We start from the raw sequence: 25,466 nt of genomic DNA, 5'->3' as shown, positions 1-25,466 counted from the left end.
TTTGGCTATTATAAACAATGCTGCTGTTAACATTTATTAACAAGTTTTTTTGTTGCAAATGTTTCCATTTCATATATACTTGCATATATACCTAGGAGTGGAATTGCTAGGTTATTTGGTAAATCTATGTTTAACTTTCTGAGGATCACTTTAGACTTTTTTCCACAGCAGATGCACCATTTCACATTCAACATAATACAAGGGTCCCAGTTCCTCCGTATCTTCACCAAAGTTATTATTACTATTAGAATTTTTTATTATAGCCATCCTAGTGGTATGAAGTAGTATTTTATTATGGTTTTGATTTGGAATTTTCTAATAGGTAAGGATTTTGAAAATCTTTTCATGTGCTTATTGGCCATTTTCATATCTTCTTTGGAGACATGTCTATTCAACTCTAATGTCCATTATTAAAATTGTGCTGTTTGTCTCTATATTATAAAGTGGTAACAATTCCTTGTATAAATCCTAGATACAAGTCCCTTATCAGATATATGATTTACAAAAATGTTCTCCAATATTTTGGGTTGTCTTTTCACTCTTCAATGATGTCTTTTCTAGAACAAAAGTTTTGGGTCTCATGGATTATGTCAATTTATCTATTTCTATTTTTGTTTTTGTTGCTTGAGCTTTGGGTGTCATAGCTAAGAAATCATATTTTCTAAGAAATCAATGTCATGAAGGCTTATGCCTATATTTTCTTCACAGAGTTTTATACTTTCAACTTATACATTTAGATATTTAATCAATTTTTAGTTAATATTTGTATAACATACAATACAGAGGTTAATTTTTTTTTATATGTGGGTATTCAGTTGTCCTAGCAACATTTATTGGAAGACTATTAATTTCCCATTGGATGGGTTTTGATTCTCTTGTTGTAAATTAGTTGATCATAAACACATGGTTTTATTTCTGGAATCCCAATTCTATACCATTGATCTATATTGTCCATACTTGTGGCAGTACTACATTGTCTTGGTTACCATCATTTTGTAGTCAGTTTTGAAGTCAAGAAGTGTGAGTCCTTCAACTTTGTTTTCAAGATTATTTTGACAATTCTGGATGCCTTGCTATTCCATAGAGATTTTATATTCTACTAGTCAAATTTTACAACAAAGTCAGCTGCTATTATAGTTGGTATTGCATTAAAACTGAAGATAAATTTGGAGAGTGTTAACACTTGAACAATATTGAATCTTCTGACCTATGATCATGGGGTGTTTTTCCTTTATTTAGGTTTTCTTTCATTTTCTTCAACAATCTCTTCTAATTCTCATAGTAAAGTTTTGTATTTCTTTTTTAAAAATGTATTCCCCAGTATTTTATTATTTTTGATGCTACTATAAAAAGAATACATTTATTTCCAGATCCTTCAAGTGTATACAAACTTGATTTGTATATATTGATTTCATTTCCTGATTTTTCTTTCTGAATTAATTTATTAGTCCTAATTATTTATTACTAAACTTTCTTGAAATTTTCTATTTATATAAGATCATGTCATCTGTGGATAGAATTAGTTTTACACCTTTCCTTTATGTGAATGAACCTTGCAAATATCATGATACACGAAAGATGCCAGTCATCAGAACCCAAATTGTATGATTTTATTTTTTTTAAATTTCAGAGTAGCCAAATCCATAGAGAAATAAAAAAGATTTGTGGTTGCCTATAGTTGAGGATGTTAAAGAAAACATATTAACAGTTAAATTTAATGAACTGTACTTGAGCAATAAACAGATTGAGAACTGGGCAGCATTCTGAACCATCTTTTTTCAAGATTATTTTGGCAATTATGGATCTCTTGCTATTCCCTGTGAATTTTGGAATCTGATATGGTTTGGATGTCCCACCTCAATCTCATGTTGAATTGTAATCCCCAGTGTTTGAGATGGGGCCTGGTGGGAGGTGTTTGGATCATGGGGGTGGATTTCTCTTGAATGACTTGGACCATTCCCCTAATGATAAGTCTTGCTCTGAGTTCACACAAGATCTGGTCATTTAAAAGTGTGTAGCAACTCTCCCCCAACTCTTGCATTCTCTTTCTGTGTCTCTCTCTGTCTCTCTCTCTCTCCTCCTCTGTCTGTCTCTCTCTCTTTCTTTCTCTCTCTTTCTTTCTCGCTCTCTCTTGCTCGCTCATGATTTTACCATGTGATGTGCCTGCTCCTTCTTTGCCTTCAGCCGTGATCGCTGTTCCTCCTGTACAGCTTGCAGAACTGTGAGCCAATTACTCTTTTTCTTTTAAATGATCCAGTCTCAAATATTTCTTTATAGCAATGTAAAAACAGCATAAGACAGAATCTACTAGTCAAATTCTACAAAAAAGAATTGTGAGCTGTATTATAAAAATAAAAACAAGCAGAAAATGCCCTACAGAGATTACTGATTGTAACCAGAAAGTTCCATATTTGCCTTATATGGGCATAATTTGGCAGCCTTCAGCCTGGGATTGGCTGAGAGTTTAGCTACTAAGACTGGCTGAGACTCAGTTGCCTGTGTATGAGGGTACACTCTTAGATGGATTACAAGTTGCTTGCACATTAAGCTAGGTGGCAGTTCACTATATGCAACTGCTTTGGGCCAAATTTTTCACCCAAGTATAGAGGCTTGTTTGGGCCAAATTAAATTTAATTTAACAGGTGTTTGGAGGAAAATACAGAATTACTGCTAATGGGTACAAGTGTCCTTTTGGGAATGATTAAAATGTAAAAGTGATTGTGGTGATGAATATACAACTTTGTGAATATAGTAAAAATAATTAACTGTGTCTTCTTAAAAGGTGAATTCTCTGATACATCAATTGTATCTTAATAAAACTGTTATTTTTAAAAGCAATTAATTAGCAGTCTCTCATATACTTTCTCACATATTCCCATGTTGATATTGTCTAGAAATTTTGTTTTTATGCCTCTAATTTTATTTGGCAATTCATGATTAAGTTACTAAATTATTTGATTATCATTTCTTCCATATTTTTTAACATTATTTTGAATTTATTTCTCAAGTACTTTCTGAAGGAATGTTTTAAAAATTTGCCTTCATTTGACAAAGTGTGATGGTTAATATTGAGTGTCAACTTGATTGGATTGAAGGATACAAAGCATTGTTTCTGTGTGTGTCTGTGAGGGTGTTGCCAAAGGAGATTAACATTTGAGTCAGTGGACTGGGAGAGGCAGATCCACCCTCAATCTGGGTGGGCACCATCTAATCAGCTGCCAGCACAGCTAGAAAAAAGCAGGCACAAGAAGTTGTAAAAAGCAGACTTGTGTCTTCCAGCCTTCACCTTTCTCCTGTGCTGGATGCTTCCTGCCCTTGAACATCAGACTCCAAGTTCTTCAGCTTTTGGACTATGGACTTATGCCAGTGATTTGTTAGGGACTCTGGGGCCTTTGGCCACAGACTGAAGGCTGCACTTTCAGCTTCCCTACTTTTGAGGGTTTGGGTCTCAGACTGGCTCCTCAGCTTGCAGATGGCCTATTGTGGGACTTCACCTTGTGATCATGTGAATCAATGCTCCTTAATAAACTCCCCTTCATATATACATCTATCCTATCAGTTCTGTCCCTCTAGAGAAGCCTAGCTAACATAACATGCTTTTGAGTTCCTGTGTGCCTCAGAACACTTTTATTGCCCTGAAAATTAAATAGGGTTTTGAATAAAGGTATAATTCTAGGTTCAGATTTCTTTTATCACATTTCTATAAAAATATAACTACAATATATTATTAAATCCCATGCTGCTATTGAAAAAGCTAACATGAATTTTATTTTTATTTGTAGATTTTTTTCTCTCTGAAGTTTTCAGGTGCCTTTCTTTTTTATCTTATTAAATTTAACCTAGGTGTATAATTTTGATTATATAACCCAGGTGGCATCCTTTGAGACCCTTGAATTTGAATGGTGTTAGTTTTTATTTACAGGTTTATGTTCATTATTTATTAACTATTTATTTATATGCATGTTTTCTCTTTCCAAAGATTTTTTATTCATTCTCTGTCATTTTTAACTTTATATTTTCTATTTCTTAGTGTTTATTTTATAATTACTATTTGTCCTATGGCATTTCAGAAAAATTGTATCCATTTCTGAAGTTCTGCTTCATGAGGTGAATGGTGTTTATTATTGTCACTTTCTATAATGGTGGTTCCTTTTCTCAGATGTGTAATTATTTTGGTTATGTGTGTACATTCACCTTGGAATATGAGCATTCCTGTCTAGTTATGTGTACAGATGTAAGGCAAAAGTACAGGCCTCAAGCTGAGTTTGTCAATGTGAGCTTAAAAAAAGGATAAGAGTAGACTTCAAATAGAGTGTCAGGGAGCACAAAGGCACTGCCAGCTAACCCAATTTGATGCTACTTCATTCAGAAACTCTCTAGCGAGGGAGGAGACATTTTATTTAATTTTTATTCTATACTCGACATTTAGAGAAAGAGGGGTTAAAAAGTAAATGTCTAAAATAACTGGTTATCCATAACCTTCTTTTATCAATATCTCACCCAGCAAGGATGTGGCACACTCATATACCTGCAAACACTGCACATTCTGAACTACATTCTGAACCGATAATGCCTGGTGTGTGTGTGTGTGTGTGTGTGTGTGTGTGTGTGATGACAGCATAGACAATGATGTTTCTCACTTTATTTCACTTTAAATACAGTTCCAATTCTCCATTTTAATTCTGTAGGTTTTCTTGGGTTTGTTTGTTTGTTTGTTTGTTTCTTTTTGTAGAGACAGAGTCTCGTTCTGTCAACCAGGCTGGAGTGCAGTGGTGTGATCTTGACTCACTGCAAGCTCCACCTCCCGGGTTCAAGCAATTCTCCTGCCTCAGCCTCCCAAATAGCTGGAACAACAGGTGTATTCCGCCACACCCGTCTTTTGTATTTTAGTAGAGACAGGGTTTCACTGTGTTGCCCAGACTGGTCTCGAACTCCTGAGCTCAGGCAATCTGCCCACCTTGGCCTCTCAAAGTGCTAGGATTACAAGCATGATGCACCACGCCTGGCCCCTGGATTTATTTTTTGGAAGAAAAGCTGAAGTCTATGCTGGTCTACCTTATTGTCAGGAACCAGAACCCTATGCTCTCTTACTCAAACTTATCACTTCTCTCTGTCACATTATAGCACCTTCATACCTATTAATATATTATTCCATCAACTTCGAGTAATTTGAGATGGGATTGGGATCTTAAATCATTTGGCAAGTATACCAGGTTTATCCAATCTCTCTAGATTTACCTCCAGAAGAATTATCCATTTTACCCACACAAAGAAAGCATAAGAATTTGTTTTCAGTCAATTATAGCAAATGATAAAGTTTGTGAGACAATGTGAAACTGACATTTGCAGAACATAATTTGTTGAAAATAAGTGGATAACTTGGAAGTTAAGAAATAATTTTAAAGATGATTTCATTCATCGAGGATGAAAAGTACAGGACTTGCTTTAAGGCAATGTCAGTGAGAATAGAAAAGTAAGAAACTGTGTGTATGTCATGGCTTAAAGTTAAAAATTATAGGTCTTAAAAACTGATTTTGACATATGAAGTAGAATAATTCAAATAAAATTAGGCAGGATGAATGCAATTCCCATTTACTGAATGACATACAGGATGGGAAACAAAGTTTCAGGAACTACATTGAGCATAATTTCATTTGCTGTCCATTACAGATGCAAATTAGATGGCATTCACAAAATTATGGAGATAATTGCTCCTTGCTTTTATTGCTGATAATTCCCTTCTGTATTGAGTTGAAGCTCATCACGAAGGGCTGTTTTGTGAATATTTTAGGATCACAGGATCTTCTCTATATTTTTACATTTTGGCAAATAAGGAAAACAACCACATTTTCTGGCACACTCCTCAGTGAGTTACTTACTCCAAGAGTAAGTATTTACAGATAAGGATTGTTAATTATTCACTATTTCTATTAACAATTCAATAACAATAATAACTCTTCAATAACAATCTGTAAATTGTTATTTACAGATAAGAATTTTTCACTGACTGCTGACCCAAATATCAACCTTGGAGTATTAGGAGAAAAAAAAATCAAGATTTGGAAATATATTAAGATTCAAGTCTCTGATTCTCTGTTTATTTGCCTATATTCCCAGAAAATCTGGTCTCAATCTCTTAACCTCAAGAGATGTAAATATATGTGAAAATAATTCTATCTTTATACTGCTAGTTGATACCTTTATTATTTAAACTAATATATATTGATTATACAAGATTTTGAGAACAAGTTTTTTTTTCCTCCAAAGTTGTTGTGGATGGTCTGCCTCTGTGGGCTTCATCTTCAACGGGGTTTTGTCCCTTCCTGAAACAGGTTATCCATTTTTAAAGTACTGATTTCTTTAGGGAATTATCCCCATAAACTTTTCTGTAAAGCATCAATGATTTCACCATTCTTTCACCCAAGCTTCACCATAAATTTGATGTTTGTTCTTGTTTCAATTTTAGCAGAATTCATGTTGCTTTGATAGGGGCTCTTTTCAAACTATTGATTTATACTTTTTAGTGCCTCAAACCAGATCTTGTTCAGACTTGTTTTTAAAAGCTAGTATGAATTTATTTTGGTGCCAATTGTTTTTGAAAACCATGCATAGTTTTTCATAATAAACATTTTCATGAATTTTTTGAAGTCCCTCATATATGTTGTGCTAATCACAACAATAATTACTGATATGTAAACAGGAAAGATCTTGCTCTGAAGGAACTTAAAAGGAGAATATAGATAATTGAAATTTATAAACTAGTATAATATATTCTAAAATAGAGGTCAGTATAATAATACAGGAAAGACCACAAATCAGATTGGAAGACATGATGCCTCACTTGGTATATCAATTATGAGTAGTATTAGATATCAAGCATACAACTAGCCTCTAAGCAAAACATCCAGTTCATTCTAGGGCAGAGTCATGAGAGAACATGAGCAATGTATCAGTGCACCAAATTGGGTTGTTATGCTGAATAACGATCTTCTCATTATAGTAAGTTACAACAAAAATTTATTTCTTAGTAATATTTATTATCATTGTGGCTCAGCTACAGCTCAGGGACCAAGACAGATGGAACAACTTTGTGGTAGAGGAAAAAGACACATGGCAGACTCAAGAATTAACTTCCATATAGCTTTGCCGAAAAGTGATGTATATTACATCTATATATTTTTCAGTGTTCAAAGGAAATCACAGGCTAAATCTGATTTCATTGAAACAGGGCAGTATAATTCTACAGCAGAAGTGTTCTTGGTAGACAGGGGAAACAAATAGTTTGAATAATACCAGAGACCCCAGATTGTTTGATAGTTGAATATAAAATTTAGTAGGCTTCAAACACTATCCATTTGGTAAGTTGTAGATGTATTTGGAAAAGTTGACATGTGCCAGACTATGAATGGCTTTGCATGACACACATAAAGTCAGTTAAAGGATGGTGTATATGATCCGATTTTATTAAAAAACTTCAACCTGGCAAAGAGAGAAGTACCCTTCTCTGGGAAGTAAAACTAAAGCCAAGGAGCTGTGTTAGGAAATACTGCAGTAATTAATGCAATTTTTAAAGGATGAATTTTGGAATAAAATCATATAAGACACATTAGAGAAGGAATAAAAAAAGATAGTTTGGAAAAATAATTAGGACGTTGAATTAATAAAAATTGTGCTCAATTTGAGAGCAGTTACCAAGAAGACACTCTTTCCTTTTACATATTTGACTTGGGCAATTCTGGTGAGTGGTCGTTATCCACCATCAAGATAGAGAAACCGGGACACATGAAATATTTAAACAGAAGTAGGGTAAGATAAGCACTTCCATTAATAACAGATTAAGTGTAATCTAATAAAGGCTGTTCAGAGTCTGTTAGACATGTGTGTCAAATCATACTTCTAATGTAGAGAAAGGGCTGTACTGGAACAATACAGTAAGGGCTGCCAATGTGTATGCTTAATTTGTGCTGCAAATCTAATGAGCTCATTTATGAAGAAGGGGATTATATTAAAAAATAAGTAACTCTGCTAGGGACAAAATCCTTGAGATTATAGATGTGGGAGATCTGAATGGACATAATAAACATAATAAAAGGGCAGAAGGTTAGAGAAATGAAAGCTACTGGAAGGCAGAAGAAAGCAAAAGAAATAGCCTTATAAAATAGGAATGGTCAGAAATGTGTGTGTATATATATATATATATATATATATATTTTTTTTTTTTTTTTGAGACAGAATCTCACTCTGTCACCTGGTCTGGAGTGCAGTGGTGCCATCTCAACTCACTGCAACCTTCACTTCCCAAGTTCAAGAGATTCTCCTGCCTCAGCCTCCTGAGCAGCTGGGATTACAGGCGTGTGCCACCACACCCGACTCATTTTTGTGTTTTTAGTAGAGACGGGGTTTCACCATGTTGACTAGGCTGGTCTCAAACTCCTGATCTCCAGTGATTCACCTGCCTTGCCCTCCCAAAGTGCTGGGATTACAGGCATGAGCCACTGCGCCTGGCCAGAAATGTCAAATACTTCCTAAAGAATAGGAAAATAAGGAGTCACATTGTTACTAGATTGGGCAATTAGTTATTCATGAGTGAATTTTGATTAATACATGTGGATGAATTCATTTTATGCATCCCCTTTGCTTCAAACACATGGCAATTATAGACAAGATATACTTATTGTTAAAAAAGAAGAAAAAAATTGAATTTGGTAAAAGGCAAGATCAAAGGTTTGCAGAACAGAAATGAAATACAAATTCAGAGAACTGAACATATATAGGATGTCTCAAAAGATCAATGAAAATTAAGCAGTAAATGCTGCAAATTCACAATAAAATAGGTATTGAGGTTTGACCATTCAAATTTATTCTAAATTTTTAGCTTTGTGAACTTTCTATAATTAACATCTAATTTTATTTTTTATCAATAGGAAGTACTAAAATAAATTTTTAGTTCTCTACTTTTGTTTTAATCATCATAGAGTTGCTAGATAAAGTACAGGGATTCCAGATAAATTTGAATTTCATATAAATAATTACTTTTTTATTATAATCATGCCCCATGCAATATTTAGGACATGCTTACAGGGAAAAAGTATTGTTATGTGAAATTTAAATTTATCTGAACATCTTATATTGCTACTTGCTAAATCTATCAACCGTTAAGGAGGGGTCTTAAAGAACATTTTTTTAAATTCAAAATTCACAAAACTAAATGGAAAATAAATTTCAAATAATTATATATATTTTAAAAAACTATAGCATCTATGTTATTGAAGTGCATAAACTACTTAAAACTGCTTAAAGACATATGGGACATTTTATAGACTCTTTAGCAAATAGTGCTGTGGCAATTAACCGTATCCCAGATCTGGGACATGTCTGTGGTGCTATCCATGGACAACAGCCGCACCTCAGCCCTGCTGCGCTTGGCAATCTCGTCGGACTGCGCCTTGACCTCTGCAATGATGCTGTCCAAGCGCAGCAGGGCTGAGGCTGAAGGAAATGTACCAGATCAAGTATGAGGCGCTGCAGACGCTGGCTGGGAAGCACGGGGATGACCTGCAGCTCACAAAGACTGAGAACTCCAAGATGAATCGGAACATCAGCCAGCTCCAGGCTGAGACTGAGGGCCTCAAATGCCAGAGGGCTTCCCTGGAGGCCGCCATCACAGTTGCCGAGCAGCGCAGGGAGCTAGCTGTTAAAGATGCCAAGGCCAAGCTGTCCGAGCTGGTGGCTGCCCTACAGCAGGCCAAGCAGGACTTGGAGCAGCAGCTGCGGGCGAGTACCAGGAGCTGATGAACATCAAGCTGGCTCTGGACGTCGAGATCGCCACCTACAGGAAGCTGCTGGAGGGCGAGGAGAGCCTGCTGGAGTCTGGATTGCAGAACATGACCACTAGCACTATGCAGATGCCCTGAGCTCAGCCTGTGGGGACCTCAAAACTCCCGGCCTCAGCTACGCCTGGGCTCCAGCTTTGGCTCTGGCTCGGGCTCCAGCTCCTTCAACTGCACCAGCTCCACCAGGGCCGTGGTTGTGAAGATGGAGACCCGCGATGGGAAGCTAGTGTCCGAGTCCTCTGACGTCCTGCCCCAAGTGAACAACCATAGCAGACCCTCTCAGCATACCCCTCCTGCGGCTGCCCCAGAGCCCCTGAGGGAGGCCACTGTGCAGGGGAGCACAGGGAACAGGAGACCCACCTGAGGCTCAGCTCTAGCCCTCAGCCCACTGGCAGGGGAGTTTACTGCCTGAGGTAGCCCCCTTGCCCATGCCTCCAGCTACAAAACAATTCAATTTTTTTTTTCCCAACACAAACCTCAGCTACCTGTGCCAGAAAAAAAAAAAAAAAAAAAAGGAATGACACAAACAGTAAAACAGAAAAATATATTCTAGTACTACAGAAACAATACAGTAGTGAAAATGAATGTAGGAGAAAGATGTGAGTCATAATGTGCATTAGAGTTTATCCTTGGATAATAAGCAAGGAAAAATAGATTGCAAACTATTTTAGAAAATATAATAGTATTTATATAAAGTATATTTTATGGACACTTGCATGATTAGTAATAATATAAAACATTCATAGAATGGAAGGTGGCATATTTGGGAGAATGTTTATTATTTTGGGGAGATAAAGGGTGAATAAAGAAGATATTTACATTTATCTATTGATTGCATTTAAAATATTATTAAACATTATAAAATGCTAATGTTTAAGAGGTAGCTAAAAGTAGATGCTAATGCTGTAGAAGTGGATGATAGTGTTCAAATTCTAGTTCTGCCATTTGCTAGCTGTGTGGCCTTAGAAAAGTTATGGATCCTCTCAGTGACTATTTTGTCATTTGTAAAGGGGAACAGAAATAGTACATACCTCATAGGGTTGATTGCACCCTTTATCAAAAGATTACATGAGTTAAAACTTTTAAAGTGCTTGGAATATAGCAAGACTATGTTGGTATCTGAGAAATAAGGTAAAATCAATAAAGAGTAGTATGCATTTATGTTGTTAATTAAATAATTCTTTATAGAAATATTTTAGGTGATTAACATAATGGCACTTTTAAAGCAGTGTTGTGGCCAAGAACAATCTAATAAACAAAAGAAAAGCAAGTGTACTTCCTTTCAAGAATCTTGGTTATATAAAGAAGAGATGGGTGGTAAGCTAGGATCTGGTGGCCATGGGAGGACTCTTGCTTCAATGCAGAGACAGAAGACCTAGGAGAGGGGCAGAGTGAACAATTCTAGAGATAAGGAAGGATTTAGAGACTAAGCCTTTTCCCTAAAATTTGGGAGTTGTTTTAATCCTGGGTCACATGAAAACCTCATTTCTGGCAAAAACTAGTGGCACTTCTCAGGCAAGAACCAAAAGAAAATTTTAAAAGTTACTAATTCTGGAATTTGAAGTTGACAGAATTTATATCTGAGGGCCTGTGTTTCTTTGGTAAGTATGATGTGTGATTAAATTCTGAAGTTCTTGAGGACAGTTGTCAAAATTTGGTTTAAACATCGAAAGTGTGATAAATTATGGTCAACTTGATAGTAATACTGTAATGCCTAAGGTTCCTGCCGCCAGGGAGTGATAGAGACACAGACTGAGAGAGAGAGAAAAAAAGCTGTAGGCTTTATTGAGCAGAGTGAAAGTACAAAGCTTTCACCCTGGAAGGGGTCCCGAATGGGTAGCCAGAGTTAGATTATACGATTGCCTTTTAAACTCTTTAAGTCAGGAAATACATGCAGTGGGAAGATGTTACCAGAGCAAGGAACAAAGGCAGCAAATTATTTTGTGACATGTCTTAGATTTTGAGGAAAACCAGAATTGCAACTTAGGTTTCATCTACTTTTTGACCTTGCAGCGGCATGGCAAAGGAGACAGGATCTCACAGGACTTTACAAAGTATGTTTACAAGGAATTGGAATTGGGAGTATAGATAAGGTCTGCTGGTCACGGAAAAATGGGCAGTTAACATACGTTTTAGTTTCGGGGGAGGGAGAAGGGAGAGAGGACACACGGAAACTTACAGCAAAATTTTCACTGTTTATAGCTTTCTTGGGGAAGAAAACACATGCACAAATCCTGGTGTTAGGAATATTTTAAGCATATATCTTCAATATTATTCATCCAGGACTGAGGTAAGTCCTGATGCAGGAAATGAGTGAGTTTCCCCTACTTGATCCAGGAAACCCAGCTGGCACCTGTTAGTCCCCCCCTCTAAACAGGATACCCCAACTGCTGTTGGGAACTGGGCGGCAGTTGTTCTGGCTACTTCCTGCTGGTTAGGAGCAAAGAAAGCGCCCTGCAGTTGTGGTGTCCTCCAGAGGGGAAATTTTTAGGCCAGTTGAGGGACCAGCAGGTTGAGACAGGTGTCCTCGGTAGGAGCCGTGAGTTTAGCTTATTTGAGGTTCCATTTGTAAGACCATTTGTAGCTTGATGGCCTCGATCATGGAGGAAGCAAATTTGACAAGGAGTTTAAAAATGAAAGGCCCAAAGGCGAGTAATAGTAGGATGGCTGTCACAGGTATCCATTGTTTAAACATATTTCACGGTCCTGAGTGTTCAAGCTCCTTTTTCCTACTTTCTATCCCTTCTCTTATTTCTTTGACCTTTTCAGTAATGATTCTTGACTGGTTAATGAAACAGCAACATTCTTCTCCTATGAAGAGGCAGGTTCCTCCTCTTTCAGCTGTTAATATGTCTAGGGCTCTTCAGTTTTGGAGGACTACTGCAGCTAGAGAATTAAGCTGGGCTTGTAGGGTCACTAGGGAGTTGGCAACTCATTCCATGTCGTCATTTAATTCTTGTGATAATTTATAATATAATTGGGTGGAGAAGGTTATACCTCCAATTTCAGTCCCAAGCCTGTGCAATATTTCAGCTCCTACAATAAAAGGGACAATAAAGGCTCATGTGCGGTGGGATTGGGGTATAAGAAGACTTTGTAACTCTTGTTCAGTATATATGGACATGGGAGGTGCTAGAAAGCAGAGAAAGCATAGTTCTTTTGGAGTGCCATTTAGGCATCGATAGGCTGTTTTATCACAGATGAGAAAGATGCCTGAAGTTAGACAGGTGAAACCTGAAGTTACTGATATCTAGGACTGACATTGGGAGGTGTTCTTATTGAGAGTCATGCTGAAGTTTATGCGTGTGAGATTTGAGGCCTTTGTGGCTGGTAAATTGGTGACTATGGGACTGATTGATTTGGTGGTGTTTAGGACTGGGGTGGATAAGTTCTACTGTCCGGGGCCAGGGACTGGGACATATGGTTGAAAAAGCAAGGGGAGACACATCCAACAGTTGGTTGGATTACTAGGAGAGGCCTCTTGTATTCCTGTAAGGGTGGTGTTTGACAGTCTCCAGAGACGAGAATGAGACTTAAGGGCTTCTTGTAGACTGGAAAGGTCTAATTTCTTGTATGGACTGGGAGTACTAGAGAGCTAGACTAAGTTTTTAATCACTTAGATTAAAAGTGATTGGATATGCCCTTCTTTAGCCTCATCTTGGATGCCTCCTCCATCAGACATACCTATATGCGTATAATATGTCCAGCAAGCATTGGCTCCCCATTTCTCAGGGCAGTCAGCTCGGATCATTTTTCCTTGGTGATATGTATGGCCATTGTGAGAGCAGAGAGAAGCAGTTTGAAAACACCCTGCTGCTGCTTTTTCAGTAGGACTTAAGGTCTGATCAAGAAGTAACATGATCTCTCTCCATGATAGATCAAAGGACTGCCCCAATCTTTGCAGAATATCTGTATAGTTATCAAGGATCATTTGAGAATTTCCTTAAATCTGCCTTTATTTGTTTTAAATCTGAGAGTGAAAAGGGGGCATGCACGTAAACGGGCCCAAATTCTCCTCCTACTGCTTGTAAGGGACATAGTTTGGGTGCCTGGCTCGCGGAGTTTACATTCTCTTTCTGGTGTGCCTTTAATACTTCAGTGGGGCTGGATGGAGGAGAGTAACTGGGGGAGGAGAGTGGGGCTGAGGGAAGAGGCCCTGGGTGTGGAGGCAATTGTGGGCCTCTGTCATTTGGGCAAAGCTTGCAGACTTGGCACAGGGCAGTATTGTCACAAAGGGCAAAGAAAGCCTGTACATAAGGGACTTCACTCCATTTACCTTCCTGTTTACAGAAAATATCTTGTTGTAGAATGTTGTTATAATTAATACTTCCCTCAGGGGTCCAAGTTGCTCCATTTTGTAAGGAATACTGTGGCCAGGCAGTGGTACAGAAGATAATCAGCCTCTTCTTTTTTAAGGTCTCAGGGTCGAATTTGTCCTACTTATTTAGGATACATCTTAAGGGAGTGTCTGGTTTTGAAAGTGTGGTACCCATCTGGAATTTTAAACACAGGGATGCCCGCACCCCTGGTTAGTTCTGGGACTCGTCTTCCCTTAGGGCATCCCCTAAGGGTCAGGTCCATTTGTCCTCAAAGCTCATGGCTGCTTTTCCTGAGCTCTGCATCCACCGGATTTAACTGTGCTTACTGGCGGGATGGAAACTTCCCTTGCCCCTGCCGTACACCCATTGAGCACTAAATGGGGCACAAAGAATGTTGGATTTATTGTGGTCCTTCTGCCAATGCATCCTACCTGTTCCAGGGTGGCAAGGCCTGGGTTGGGGGCACCATTGATGCTTACATGCTAAGGCCCAATTTATGTGGGCCTGGCCATAAAACTGTCCTTCAAGGAGAAACTGAATTAGCGACAGGAGGCTTAATAAGCTTAAAGGGGGTTGGTGGATGTCCTCTAGGCCAGGGATGAGAGGATAGCTGCTGTACTTTAGCCTTCTGTCCCCACTTGCCATCAAAGGAGTAAGCCCCCCTCTCAAGGTGGTACCAGTATCCTGTGTCCCAACTGACTATATTTTCTTCCATCCAATACCAATTATTGAATGGTTGAAAAAACAATTCAACTGCTCTAAGACCTGTGCCTATGCACCACAGATTGTTCTTGAGACGCCCCAAGGAAGGCAAAAGTCTATCTGGGGAGCAATGGAGGAAATGCCCTAAGGCTTCTAGTATCCACATGAAATTTACAGACCTGTCTTTAAATTTTCCTGATGTGGGGGACCATCACTATGGTGGGGAGCTGGCCCTTTAAAATAGCCAAATGGTGACACCTGCCTAAACCCTGGATGGCACCATGAACGGGGATCTTCTGGGTGCCACCACAAGAATTTAAGACTTCTAAATAGGGAATCTTGATCCTGCAGAACGGGAATAACCTTGCTTACGAGATGAGGAAAGAAGTTTAATTGGCAGACATTAGGACCCAGGAAGCAGGAGTCAGAAGATGTGGCTGTCTCCTGCTCACTAACCCGTGCACGGGGAGCCTCTGGCAGGGCCATGGTCTCAATCAGGATATCTGGGAGACCAAGACATCTGCTGAGAATTCCCAGGTGTACTTTGGGACCACCATGGAAAGCGAAAGAGTTAGAATGGGTTCCAAGCAAACCAATGCTCCCAACTCCGAAGGGTTGGGAGTTGTTAGAGAGCCCTTTCCCAGACAGCCTGATACCCGTGTTTTTAGTCCGACGGTCATGCTAATTGTCTTTAACTGGCTGACAGGTGCCCGGTGTTTAGCCTCCAAATTCTAATGAAGGACAGGACAGAATAACAAGTGAAAGAGGTCCCGATTTTACTCCCACGTGATGACCTAGATGTCTTTCCTGGAGACTCCTGGCCGGCTCACCAAGATGGAATGCCTAAAGTTCTTGCCTAGCCACGCCAAAGAATTGATGCGGTGGTGCGGCAGCTGACCGCAGCGAGTGATAGAGACACAGACCCAGAGAGAAAAAGCTGTAGGCTTTATTGAGCAGAGTGAAAGTAAAAAGGTCCCATAGTGTGGAACGGGGCCGGAAAGGGTAGCCAGAGTTAGATTATATGATTACCTTTTAAACTCTTTAAGTCACGAAATACGTGCAGCAGGAAGATGATACCAGAGCGAGAAACAAAGGCAGCAAATTATTTTGTGACATCTTAGATTTTGAGGAAAACCAGAATTGCACTTAGGTTTCATTTACTTTTTGATCTTGCAGCGGCATGGCAAAGGAGACAGGATCTCACAGGACTTTACAAAGTATGCTTACAAGGAATTGTAATTATAGATAAGGTCCGCTGGTCACAGAAAAATGGGCAGTTAACATTCCTTTTAGTTTCAGAGGAAGGGGAAGGGGAAGGGAGAGAGAGAGACAACACAGGGAAACTTACAGCAAAATTTTCACTGTTTATAGCTTTCTTGGGGAAGAAAACACATGCACAAATCCTGGTGATTAGTGTGCCTGGAATTGGTGGGTTCTTGGTCTCACTGACTTCAAGAATGAAGCCACGGACCCTCGCTGTGAGTGTTACAGTTTTTTTTTTTTGAGACGGAGTCTGTCTCTGTTGCCCAGGCTCCAGTGCAGCGGCGCAATCTCGGCTCACTGCAAGCTCCGCCTCCTGGGTTCACACCATTCTCCTGCCTCCGCCTCCCGAGTAGCGGCGACTACAGGCACCCACCACTACACCGGGCTAATTTTTGTATTTTTAGTAGAGATGGGGTTTCACCGTGTTAGCTAAGATGGTCTCAATCTCCTGACCTCGTGATCCGCCCGCCTTGGCCTCCCAGAGTCCTGGGATTACAGGCTTGAGCCACCGTGCCTGGCCGAGTGTTACAGTTCTTAAAGATGATGTGGCTGGAGTTTCTTCCTTCTGGTGGATTTGTTGTCTCACTGGCTTTAAGAATGAAGCAGCAGACCTCGCCTTGAGTGTTACAGCTCTTAAGAGTGGCACGTCTGGAGTTGTTCGTCCCTCCAAGTGGGCTTGTGGCATCCCTGGCTTCAGGAACGAAGCTGCAGACCTTTGCGGTGAGTGTTACAGCTCATAAAGGGGACGTGGACCCAAAGACTGAGCAACAGCAACATTTATTGCAAAGAGCAAAAAAACAAAACTTCCACAGTATGAAAGAAGACCCGGGGGGGGTTGCTTCTGCTGGTTCAGGCAGCCTGCTTTTATTCCCTTTTCTGGCCCCACCCACATCCTGCTGATTGGTCCATTTTACAGAGAGCTGATTGGTCTGTTTTACAGAGAGCTGATTGGTCCGTTTTGACAGGGTGCTGATTGGTGCATTTACAATCCCTGAGCTAGACTCAAAAGTTCTCCAAGTCCCCACTAGATTAGATAGACACAGAGCACTGATTGGTGCATTTACAAACCTTGAGCTAGACACAGAGTGATGATTGGTGCGTCCACAAACCCCGAGCTAGACACAGAGTGCTGATTGGTGCATTTGCGATCCTCCAGCTAGACATAAAATTTCTTCAAGTCACAACTCAACTCAGGAGCCCAGCTGGCTTCGCATAGGGGATCCCGTGCCACGGACCAGGCGGAGCTTCCGGCTAGTCTCACGCCATGCGCCCGCACTCCTCAACCCTAGGACGGTCAATGGGACCGGATGCAATGGAGCAGTGAGTGTCCGCTGCGGGAGCCCATAGTGGGGCGGGGAGGCCATAGTGGGGCGGGGAGGCCATAGTGGGGCGGGGAGCCCATAGTGGGGCGGGGAGCCCATAGTGGGGCGGGGAGCCCATAGTGGGGCGGGGAGCCCATAGTGGGGCGGGGAGCCCATAGTGGGGCGGGGAGCCCATAGTGGGGCGGGGAGGCGGGGCTTGGGCATGGCCGGCTGCAGGTCCTAGGCCCTGCCCTGTGGGACGCCGGCTGAGGCACGCCGAGAATTCAAGCGCGGCGCGGGTGAGCCGGCAGCGCTGGGGCACCCTGCGCACCATCCGCAGCTGCTGGCCCGGGTGCAAAGCCCGTCACTACCCAAGGCTGGTTGCGCCTGCCGGCCGCTGTGACTGCGGGGCCCGCCAAGCCTGCGCCCACCGGGCACTCGCGCTGGCCCGCGAGCTGCGAGCACTGCGCGGCAGCCCCGGTTCCCACGCGCGCCTCTCCCTCCACAGTTCCCTGCAAGCAGAGGGAGCCAGCTCCGGCCTCGGCCGGCACAGAGAGTGGCTCCCACAGTGCAGCGGTGGGCTGAAGGGCTCCTCAAGCGTGGCTAGAGCGGATGCGGAGGCTGAGGAGACCCTGAGAGGGAGCGAGGGCCGCCAGAACGTTGGCGCCTCTCATTAGGAATATTTTAAGCGTAAATCTTCAATATTATTCATCCAAGATCGAAGTAAGTCCTGATGCAAGAAATAAGTGAGTTTTGCAGCTTTCTGAGCCCCTACTCCACCCAGGATGCCCAGCTGGCACCTCCTCTCAATACCTCAAAAGTACTCTTTGGTAATTATTTTCTAGCAGAATGGCAGAACCTACCATTGTGGAGTAGACAGTAAAGTGCAACTGGTGAAACTATCTCTCTGTGTACTTGTTTTACTGAGAAGTAATATAGGGAACTAACTAGACTTGGGGCTCTGAAATAGAAGCCCAGGCTTCCAGTTTAGATTCAATTCTTGGTCAAGGAATTTAACCTCTCTGTATTTCAGATACAATATCAATAAATTAGGCACAATAATAGAATGTACATCATGAAGTTTTGTGAAAATTAAGTGTTAAAGGAGCTAGAAGTAACTGAAACATAGTGAAGCATGTAACAAATGTTATCTACCGTAATTACTTCTACCATTACTATTCATTGTTATGATCAAATTTTGTATCTACACCTTAAGATGTTTCTTTTTTATCATCTAAGATTTGTTTTCGTTCGAGTTCAGAGAAGCAAGCACAGAAAAAAAATGGCCACCTAAATATAAAATATCTATGTATGGATAAATCATACTGACTTCACAGTAGTGGTTTCTTTGGAGAATGAGCAAGATTGAGGGGATAGAAGGTAGTTCAGATGTAACTGTACAACTTCATATTCTGTCATATTTTTTAAAGTCTGAAAATATTGTAAGTATTTTAAAAAATATTTAATAGTCATCTTTTCCAGCATTTAGTATTTGGTAAGCATTGTGTATTTTGCATGCATTTGCTCATATTCTTTATATCATACTCATAGTTTATAAATCTTATTGTTTGTATTCAGTATTTAATAGGAACACATTTTTTTAAAGTAAGTGATGAAAGAAAAATTTTTAAAAAGTTTAGATGTTCTTTTTAGGAATATTTTTTGCAAAAACTGCAAGACACTGCACTTAGTGACACTTTGAACCATAACAAAGTGTTTAGCTACCTTTGTGGATAATGAGAACAGGTAATGGCAGAGGTACAGCCTGCTGCTTTTGCTAAGGTTGTAATCATAGCCAAAGAATAGAATCGAGAACTAGTTAAGGCTTGATAAACCTAGGTTATTGGAGACTATTTGTTTTACAATTTCACAGTGAAGGAGTGCTAACTTCATCTGAATTAAGAAAAACACCATTCTTTGACAGAAATTATAATAGTAATTTTTGCTGAATGAGGGATGATTTTATTGCTGTTAACACGGCTACAACCTGAAACTGTTAGATCTACTAAAGTTTTTGCTAATGCCTCCTTTAGAAACAGTACAAAATATATGTTTAGTATGACATATCTTTGTTATGTCAACTTGCATATCTGATTTATTTAAAATATTTTATTGCAATATATTACTTTTACAATCTTATTTTGATTACCCATTTTCTTTTGATGGCCTTTACAAATATTTATTAACTTAGGCAAATAACAATCATAACTGGAATGTATTGAGTCTATCCAATGTGCTAGTAGCTCTTCTAGTCCTTTATACACCTTACTTGCTTGTTATAATTGTTATAATTGTTATAATTCTCACAACAAGCATTCAGGTGTTTATCAAAAAAAAATTGTAGAGATGGGCATCTCGTTATGTTGCCTAAGCTGGTCTTGAACTCCTGACCTCAAGCAATCCTCCCATCTTCACTTTCTAAAGCACTGGGAGTACAGGTGTGAGCCACCATGCCTGGCTTCAGTTGTTTCTTATTTTATTTTATTGTTTACCCTACATTTCAAGTGGAAGAAAATGCAGTCTTGGCTAGCAAATTACCATTAGGCAGAAGGAAAATATTTCAATTTCAGATATGTGTATTTCAAATTTAATACTTTTTTCCTCTACTTTACTGGCAGATACTTTTCACTTTACAGAAAAACACAGATTAATGGAACTAATATAGATGATATTTAATTTATTCCAAATGTTGCATCATCTATAATCTGCACAATATCACTTTATCTAAGAATCCCATGCCAAAAGGTTCTTGGCAGTTGTGCCAAATGCTTTCAGAAATCATTTTATCATTTGTTTTCAAAACAACACTGAAAGGAATACATGGCTTTTAAAAGTATTGCACTTTTGTAAAGAAACTCAGAAACATGCTCAACTTTCCCAAGCTCAAAGAGTAGTATGTGACAGGATTTGAACTCAGAAATTTTTGTTTCAGAATCAATTAAATTTCCACAAATACCAGTTTCCTAACAAAACCAAAGGTATGTTACATGAGGTTGGAATTTGGCTAATGCATTGGTATCTCATGATTGGACTCATCACCTTTTATATTTGCTAATACTCTATCTTCTTTCCTCCCTTTACGTCTTAGATATTAAAAAGGTTATTTATATGTAATTATTTGTCTTATTTGGAAATATTGTGATTTTGTAGTTTTCTTTAAAATACCTTGTAACTCTGATATCCAGTGTCTTTACAGCCTTCACTAAAATCTACTGCAAGCTTGACAGAAATCTTAAGCTCAATACCAACTCCCAAAAGAAATACAACCCTGAAAGGCATACTTTGATTTGGAAAAATATTTAGAAGATTGAAGTAGAGGTTCACAGGAAGGGTAATGTTACATAGAACATGACCTCTTAAGTAGAAACAGTTAATTGCAGTTTTGCTTTTCTTGGCCCAAGCTTTTTTCTAAATCACCAAGGCATTATTTATTTTCCAATTTTATTTCAACCTAACTTTCATGTTCAGCACCTTATGCCTCTTTTACCAAGCAGTTTTGATGCTTTGTTTCCATTGAGAAACAAACCTGTAGTCCACACAAAAGATGAGAAATCTTTTTCATCAAGCAATATTATGGAAAAAAGGAACAAAAAATTAAAACTTCAGCAAAAATAATTACCCTTAGTCTCATGTTATAAAGAGATTATCTTCTCAGTCACTAAGAAGATAACATGGTATTCATAACAATAAAATATATAATTGCAAAAATTGTCCCATAATCACAGTGTAGATCACTTTTTAATCCCAAGCACTTTTACTTGTGACAATGTACATTAACATTTAAATGGAAATACAGTAATCGCGCAGTCATACTTGACTTGAACTTTAGCTTTTCACAAATTAGTTTTCTACCATTAGTTTATTCACTGAACCAATATATTTAATTGTAATTTTTTTATTTATGCTAAAATTGAAATTTCTTGAATTTTAGAAGGGCAGTTTATTCTAGAATAAATGATTGTGATAGGGTAAAACAAAATTAATATGTATATGTGTAAGTATCTATAGCTACATAATTTGTAATAACTTATTTTGAAATCCAGCACAGAAAAAAGTTTTAGAGCTTAACTCTGTGTTGAGTTAAGAAAGTTTAGTTAGTTATTACTAAAAAGATTTACATATTTTCAAAATCCCACTGTATCCAAATAAAGCATATTTTGAATATGAAATAATCATTTAGGGCTTTAAAAAATCACCATATGTATGGTTTTCTACAGCAACTTATCTGAAACATTTCTTATGTAGCCAATTACTTGGATGTTATTTTATTTTCAATAAATATTCAAAATATGTAGACATTTAAATGAGTCAGTTACAATACAAAGTAGTTTTAGGATAATATCAACATTAACTTGATTTCCTTTTCATCTGTTACTTACTCCAATTAATCAGCAACTACTTATTCAAGCAGCAAGTTGGGATATAAGATAGGATGTAAGAAAATCTTGGTAACCTGAAGAAGTCCACATGGAAAAGAGGTGTATAAATAGCTCTCTCCTGAGGATTAGAGTAGAATTAGAAACTTGTCTTAGAGAATCCATGCTTAAAATACAAGCACTAAATACTTTGGAATTCCACTGAAGTCTTGTTTAAGTGTCCCTACAATTTCTGGTCTCCAAAGTTAAGCAGTAAACAGATAGAAGGACTGAGTTTTTGATGTCACCATCACTAAAAACTAGGGAGACACGTTCCAGTTGCTTCAAAATAAGACTGAAAATGGAACTGTTGTAATGTTTTCAGGTTCTCCAACAACCACACATATGAACAACATTTTCAGATATACAAATTTCCAAATAATTGAATTTTTTTTAGACTTTCAGTCCTTAACTAAGTGCTCTGAGGACACGGCAGGATGGTAAATAGGGGTTCTGAGGATGGTTCTTTCTGGGGCCCAGTGGGTAACTGGTTCATTCTTATTCTATGGCATCTGGATCTTGTTGATTGTGAGGTATTTGGATTTCATCAAGGGAGACCATTTGCCTCTTCACACTTCACAAGCCTCACCTTGGAGGGCTCACTTACACATTCCATAGCTAGGTATATAAGCCATAAAAGTGCTGTGAAGGACCAAAACCATGAAGAAGTTCCAAAAATTTACTTGCCATGCATCCATTCTCAAAAAACGATGTCCTTGTCAAATGGTAAAAGTTAATGGCAAACCAAAATAAACAAATACAAGCTGAGCTTTTCAAGAATAAAATTGTATTCCCTGCTAGGTTAAAGAATCATACCCAGGTCTTTTGCTGGTTGAGGATGAAGGGAATATGGAATTGGTAGCAGAATTTATAAGTAGTAAGAATAGAAAGACCTTGTGAACAATTAAGGAAATGAGGACTAGGAAATATGCATAGCTCTTTTTGTTTCGTTATGCAAATACCTGTGTTCATTAACCATTTTCCTCCGTTCTCTCCACTATTATATAAGAGGATACTAGTGGTGTGTGTATATGTACACACACACACACACACATATATTATTGTTATATATTTATTAAATCATTTGATTACCAATATCGAAGTGAGATTATGGTTGAACTAGAAGAGAAATTATGTCATCCAAAAATAAAACCGCATTATAGAGATATCTATGCAATACATTGATAAGGGAGATTATGTGCTTTTCTTTGGGAAAAAGTGAATGTGTCTTCATTTGTAAAATGGATATTTACATCTTTTTATCCAGAAGTATGGTGCTACTTTCCTGTGATTTAGAAGAGTAGATAAGAATGAAAACCACTCTGAGGCGCACAGTAACAGAAATTCTCTTAGAATTTCAACATAACTCTCATTCCCTTCCAGGCCCTCCCCAGTATCACAGGGGCAGGAAGACTAGAAACTAAATATTCAAGGTTTTTGTGCTAGAAAATTTACAGTTCAAGACTTACCAACAAGAAGCATATGTGTAATGTCAAATGTACCAGATAAGGAGAAACTATTATACTTCCATCAGCAGCAGCCTGGGAAATGGGCTTTGGCAAGTGGTAAAAGTAAGATTTTCATCTTCCTGTGAATTACTTTTGTGCTATAGGCAGCTGGGATCATTGGCGGCAAATTCCAGCAATTCCCCTACCTTCTGATTTCCTGAGCACTAGCAGGTGTGTCTCTAATTTTCATTCCTCCAGGCCTTTCAGCAGTTTGTAAGCCTCTAATTCACTACATGAAATCCTTTCCTGTATAATTTTCCTGGGTTATTTTCTGTTTTCCTTGAGAAAACTCAATAACACATAAACATAGAAAGTGGGGGACTTAGGTTCCCAATATGGCAAGTCTGGAGAGAAAGCTAGTATCGTGCTTGAGGAAAGCTGCCTTACTGTTCTGCTCTCACCTTCTGTTCCTCATCTCATCAGGGTTTGTTTACTGGATACTGAAATACTGCAGAAAATGTTTTCTTGCCATTTAGAAGCTGCTGGACTAGTTCCCTAGTCTTCTGCATTGCTCAGACCTTAACATTATATGGTGACAAAACTGACCATACATTTCAGCACTTGAATTTTCTAGTTTTTCCAGCCTAGAAGAAACACCCAGAGCTCCACTGGTGTTTATTTTCCCTAACAGAAGCCCAGAATTATCTGACTAGAATCAGCGAATACCCCAAGGAAAAACAAAAAATGTTGGCAATTCTCTGCTCAGCTAAGAATGGTTCTGCTTCTCTGAAATTTTTATTTATCTAGTTCTTATACCTCCCACAGTTATCAGATACCTTAAATCCCTAGCTGTATTTTAATGTAGCTGGCTTTTTTACCCCCTCTGCTGCAGGACATTGTCTCTGCCTTACAAAGTAGTTAACTTGCTATTACCAGAAATGCTAAATTGTAAATTAGGTAAATATATGTAAGACACTTCTGAATGACTTATCATCTTCCTTATGGAGAGTTAATTTAGTCTAAATTATGTGTGTGTTCTCTGTTTTCCAATTTTTTGTTATATGATCATATTTCTAATATGATAACCATGTTGCTGAAACAGTTTCCAGCAGGATCATATATCACATGTTTGAATTTGTGTGTGTGTGTGTGTGTGTATAATAGCATTGGATTAATTTAATCTGTCATTGTTATTTTCTCTTTTTATTAATTACATTATATAAATCTTTAAAAAAATTAAACATCTGTGACCATGGCTATTTGGGGATTTCAAAACAGCAAATATTTATTATAGAAGTAAGTGGTTCTCAAACTTGATCTTGCATCAGAATCACCTGGAGAGATTGTCAAAGCACAGATTGCTGAGCCTATCCTAGAGTTTTTGATCCAGTAGGTTTGTAGCAGGGGCTGAGAATTTTTACTTTTAAAGTTCTCACTAGTAATAATGCTTCTGGGAACAGCGCTTTGAGAATCTCTAGCATAAAGAAATGAAACATCTGCATGATTTTACTTTATTTTGTGCTTATGCAAACCTGAAATATGAAAAGTGTAAGCAAGGGCAGAATGGTCCCTATAGCTTTCAGTTCTGCTCTACAGTTTGCACTTACAAATGGCCTGTCAAGTTGGTTATATGATCAGCTATTTAAATATTGATGAGACTTTTTTTTTTCTCACTGCTGTTCTCAGCTAAGCCAGCTTGGAACTATAAGCAAATCATGTTGTCAGTCAATGTATAGTGCACATTACTTTCTCTTTCTCTCCCTCACTGTATCTTCCTCCAATAATTTCCTGTAAAACTTGCTGCTTACCTCTGACGGGAATAACGGCAGCTCAGGTCATCCATCAAACCAGCACTCTATGTCAGCAGCTTCTTAAATGATATAAGGAGATTCTTATATGGCATAGCCATCAGAAAGCCACAAAGAAGAAGTCACAGTTGTCAGCTTGGGTCATAAACCATAGGAAGTCTCAGTGAGCCTTCTATTACCTGCCAAGGCTAGTATTAAAGAGTCAGGAGGATAGAAAGATAGCATGGCTACAAATGGCAGGTAAATATGTCTTTCAATATTCAAATGCATACAGTACAGCAATCCTCAGGGATCATTCACATGTAGAAAACACATTTTGATATTAGAAATATTCATTAAGGCATAAAATATTTTATTTGAATAAAAGTAATAAAGAT

General features: G+C 38.6%; 1 pseudogene; it reads left to right on the top strand.

Annotated features, from left to right (window-relative positions):
- The first annotated feature begins 9,371 nt into the window (after window positions 1–9,371).
- Window positions 9,372–10,197, top strand: LOC129049984 (keratin, type II cytoskeletal 8-like; annotated as a pseudogene).
- Window positions 10,198–25,466: the final 15,269 nt, after the last annotated feature.

The sequence above is a fragment of the Pongo abelii genome, chromosome 15, assembly GCF_028885655.2.
Source record: "Pongo abelii isolate AG06213 chromosome 15, NHGRI_mPonAbe1-v2.0_pri, whole genome shotgun sequence".
Classification (NCBI taxonomy): Eukaryota; Metazoa; Chordata; class Mammalia; order Primates; family Hominidae; genus Pongo; species Pongo abelii.
This window is presented reverse-complemented; position numbering and strand designations above follow the sequence as displayed.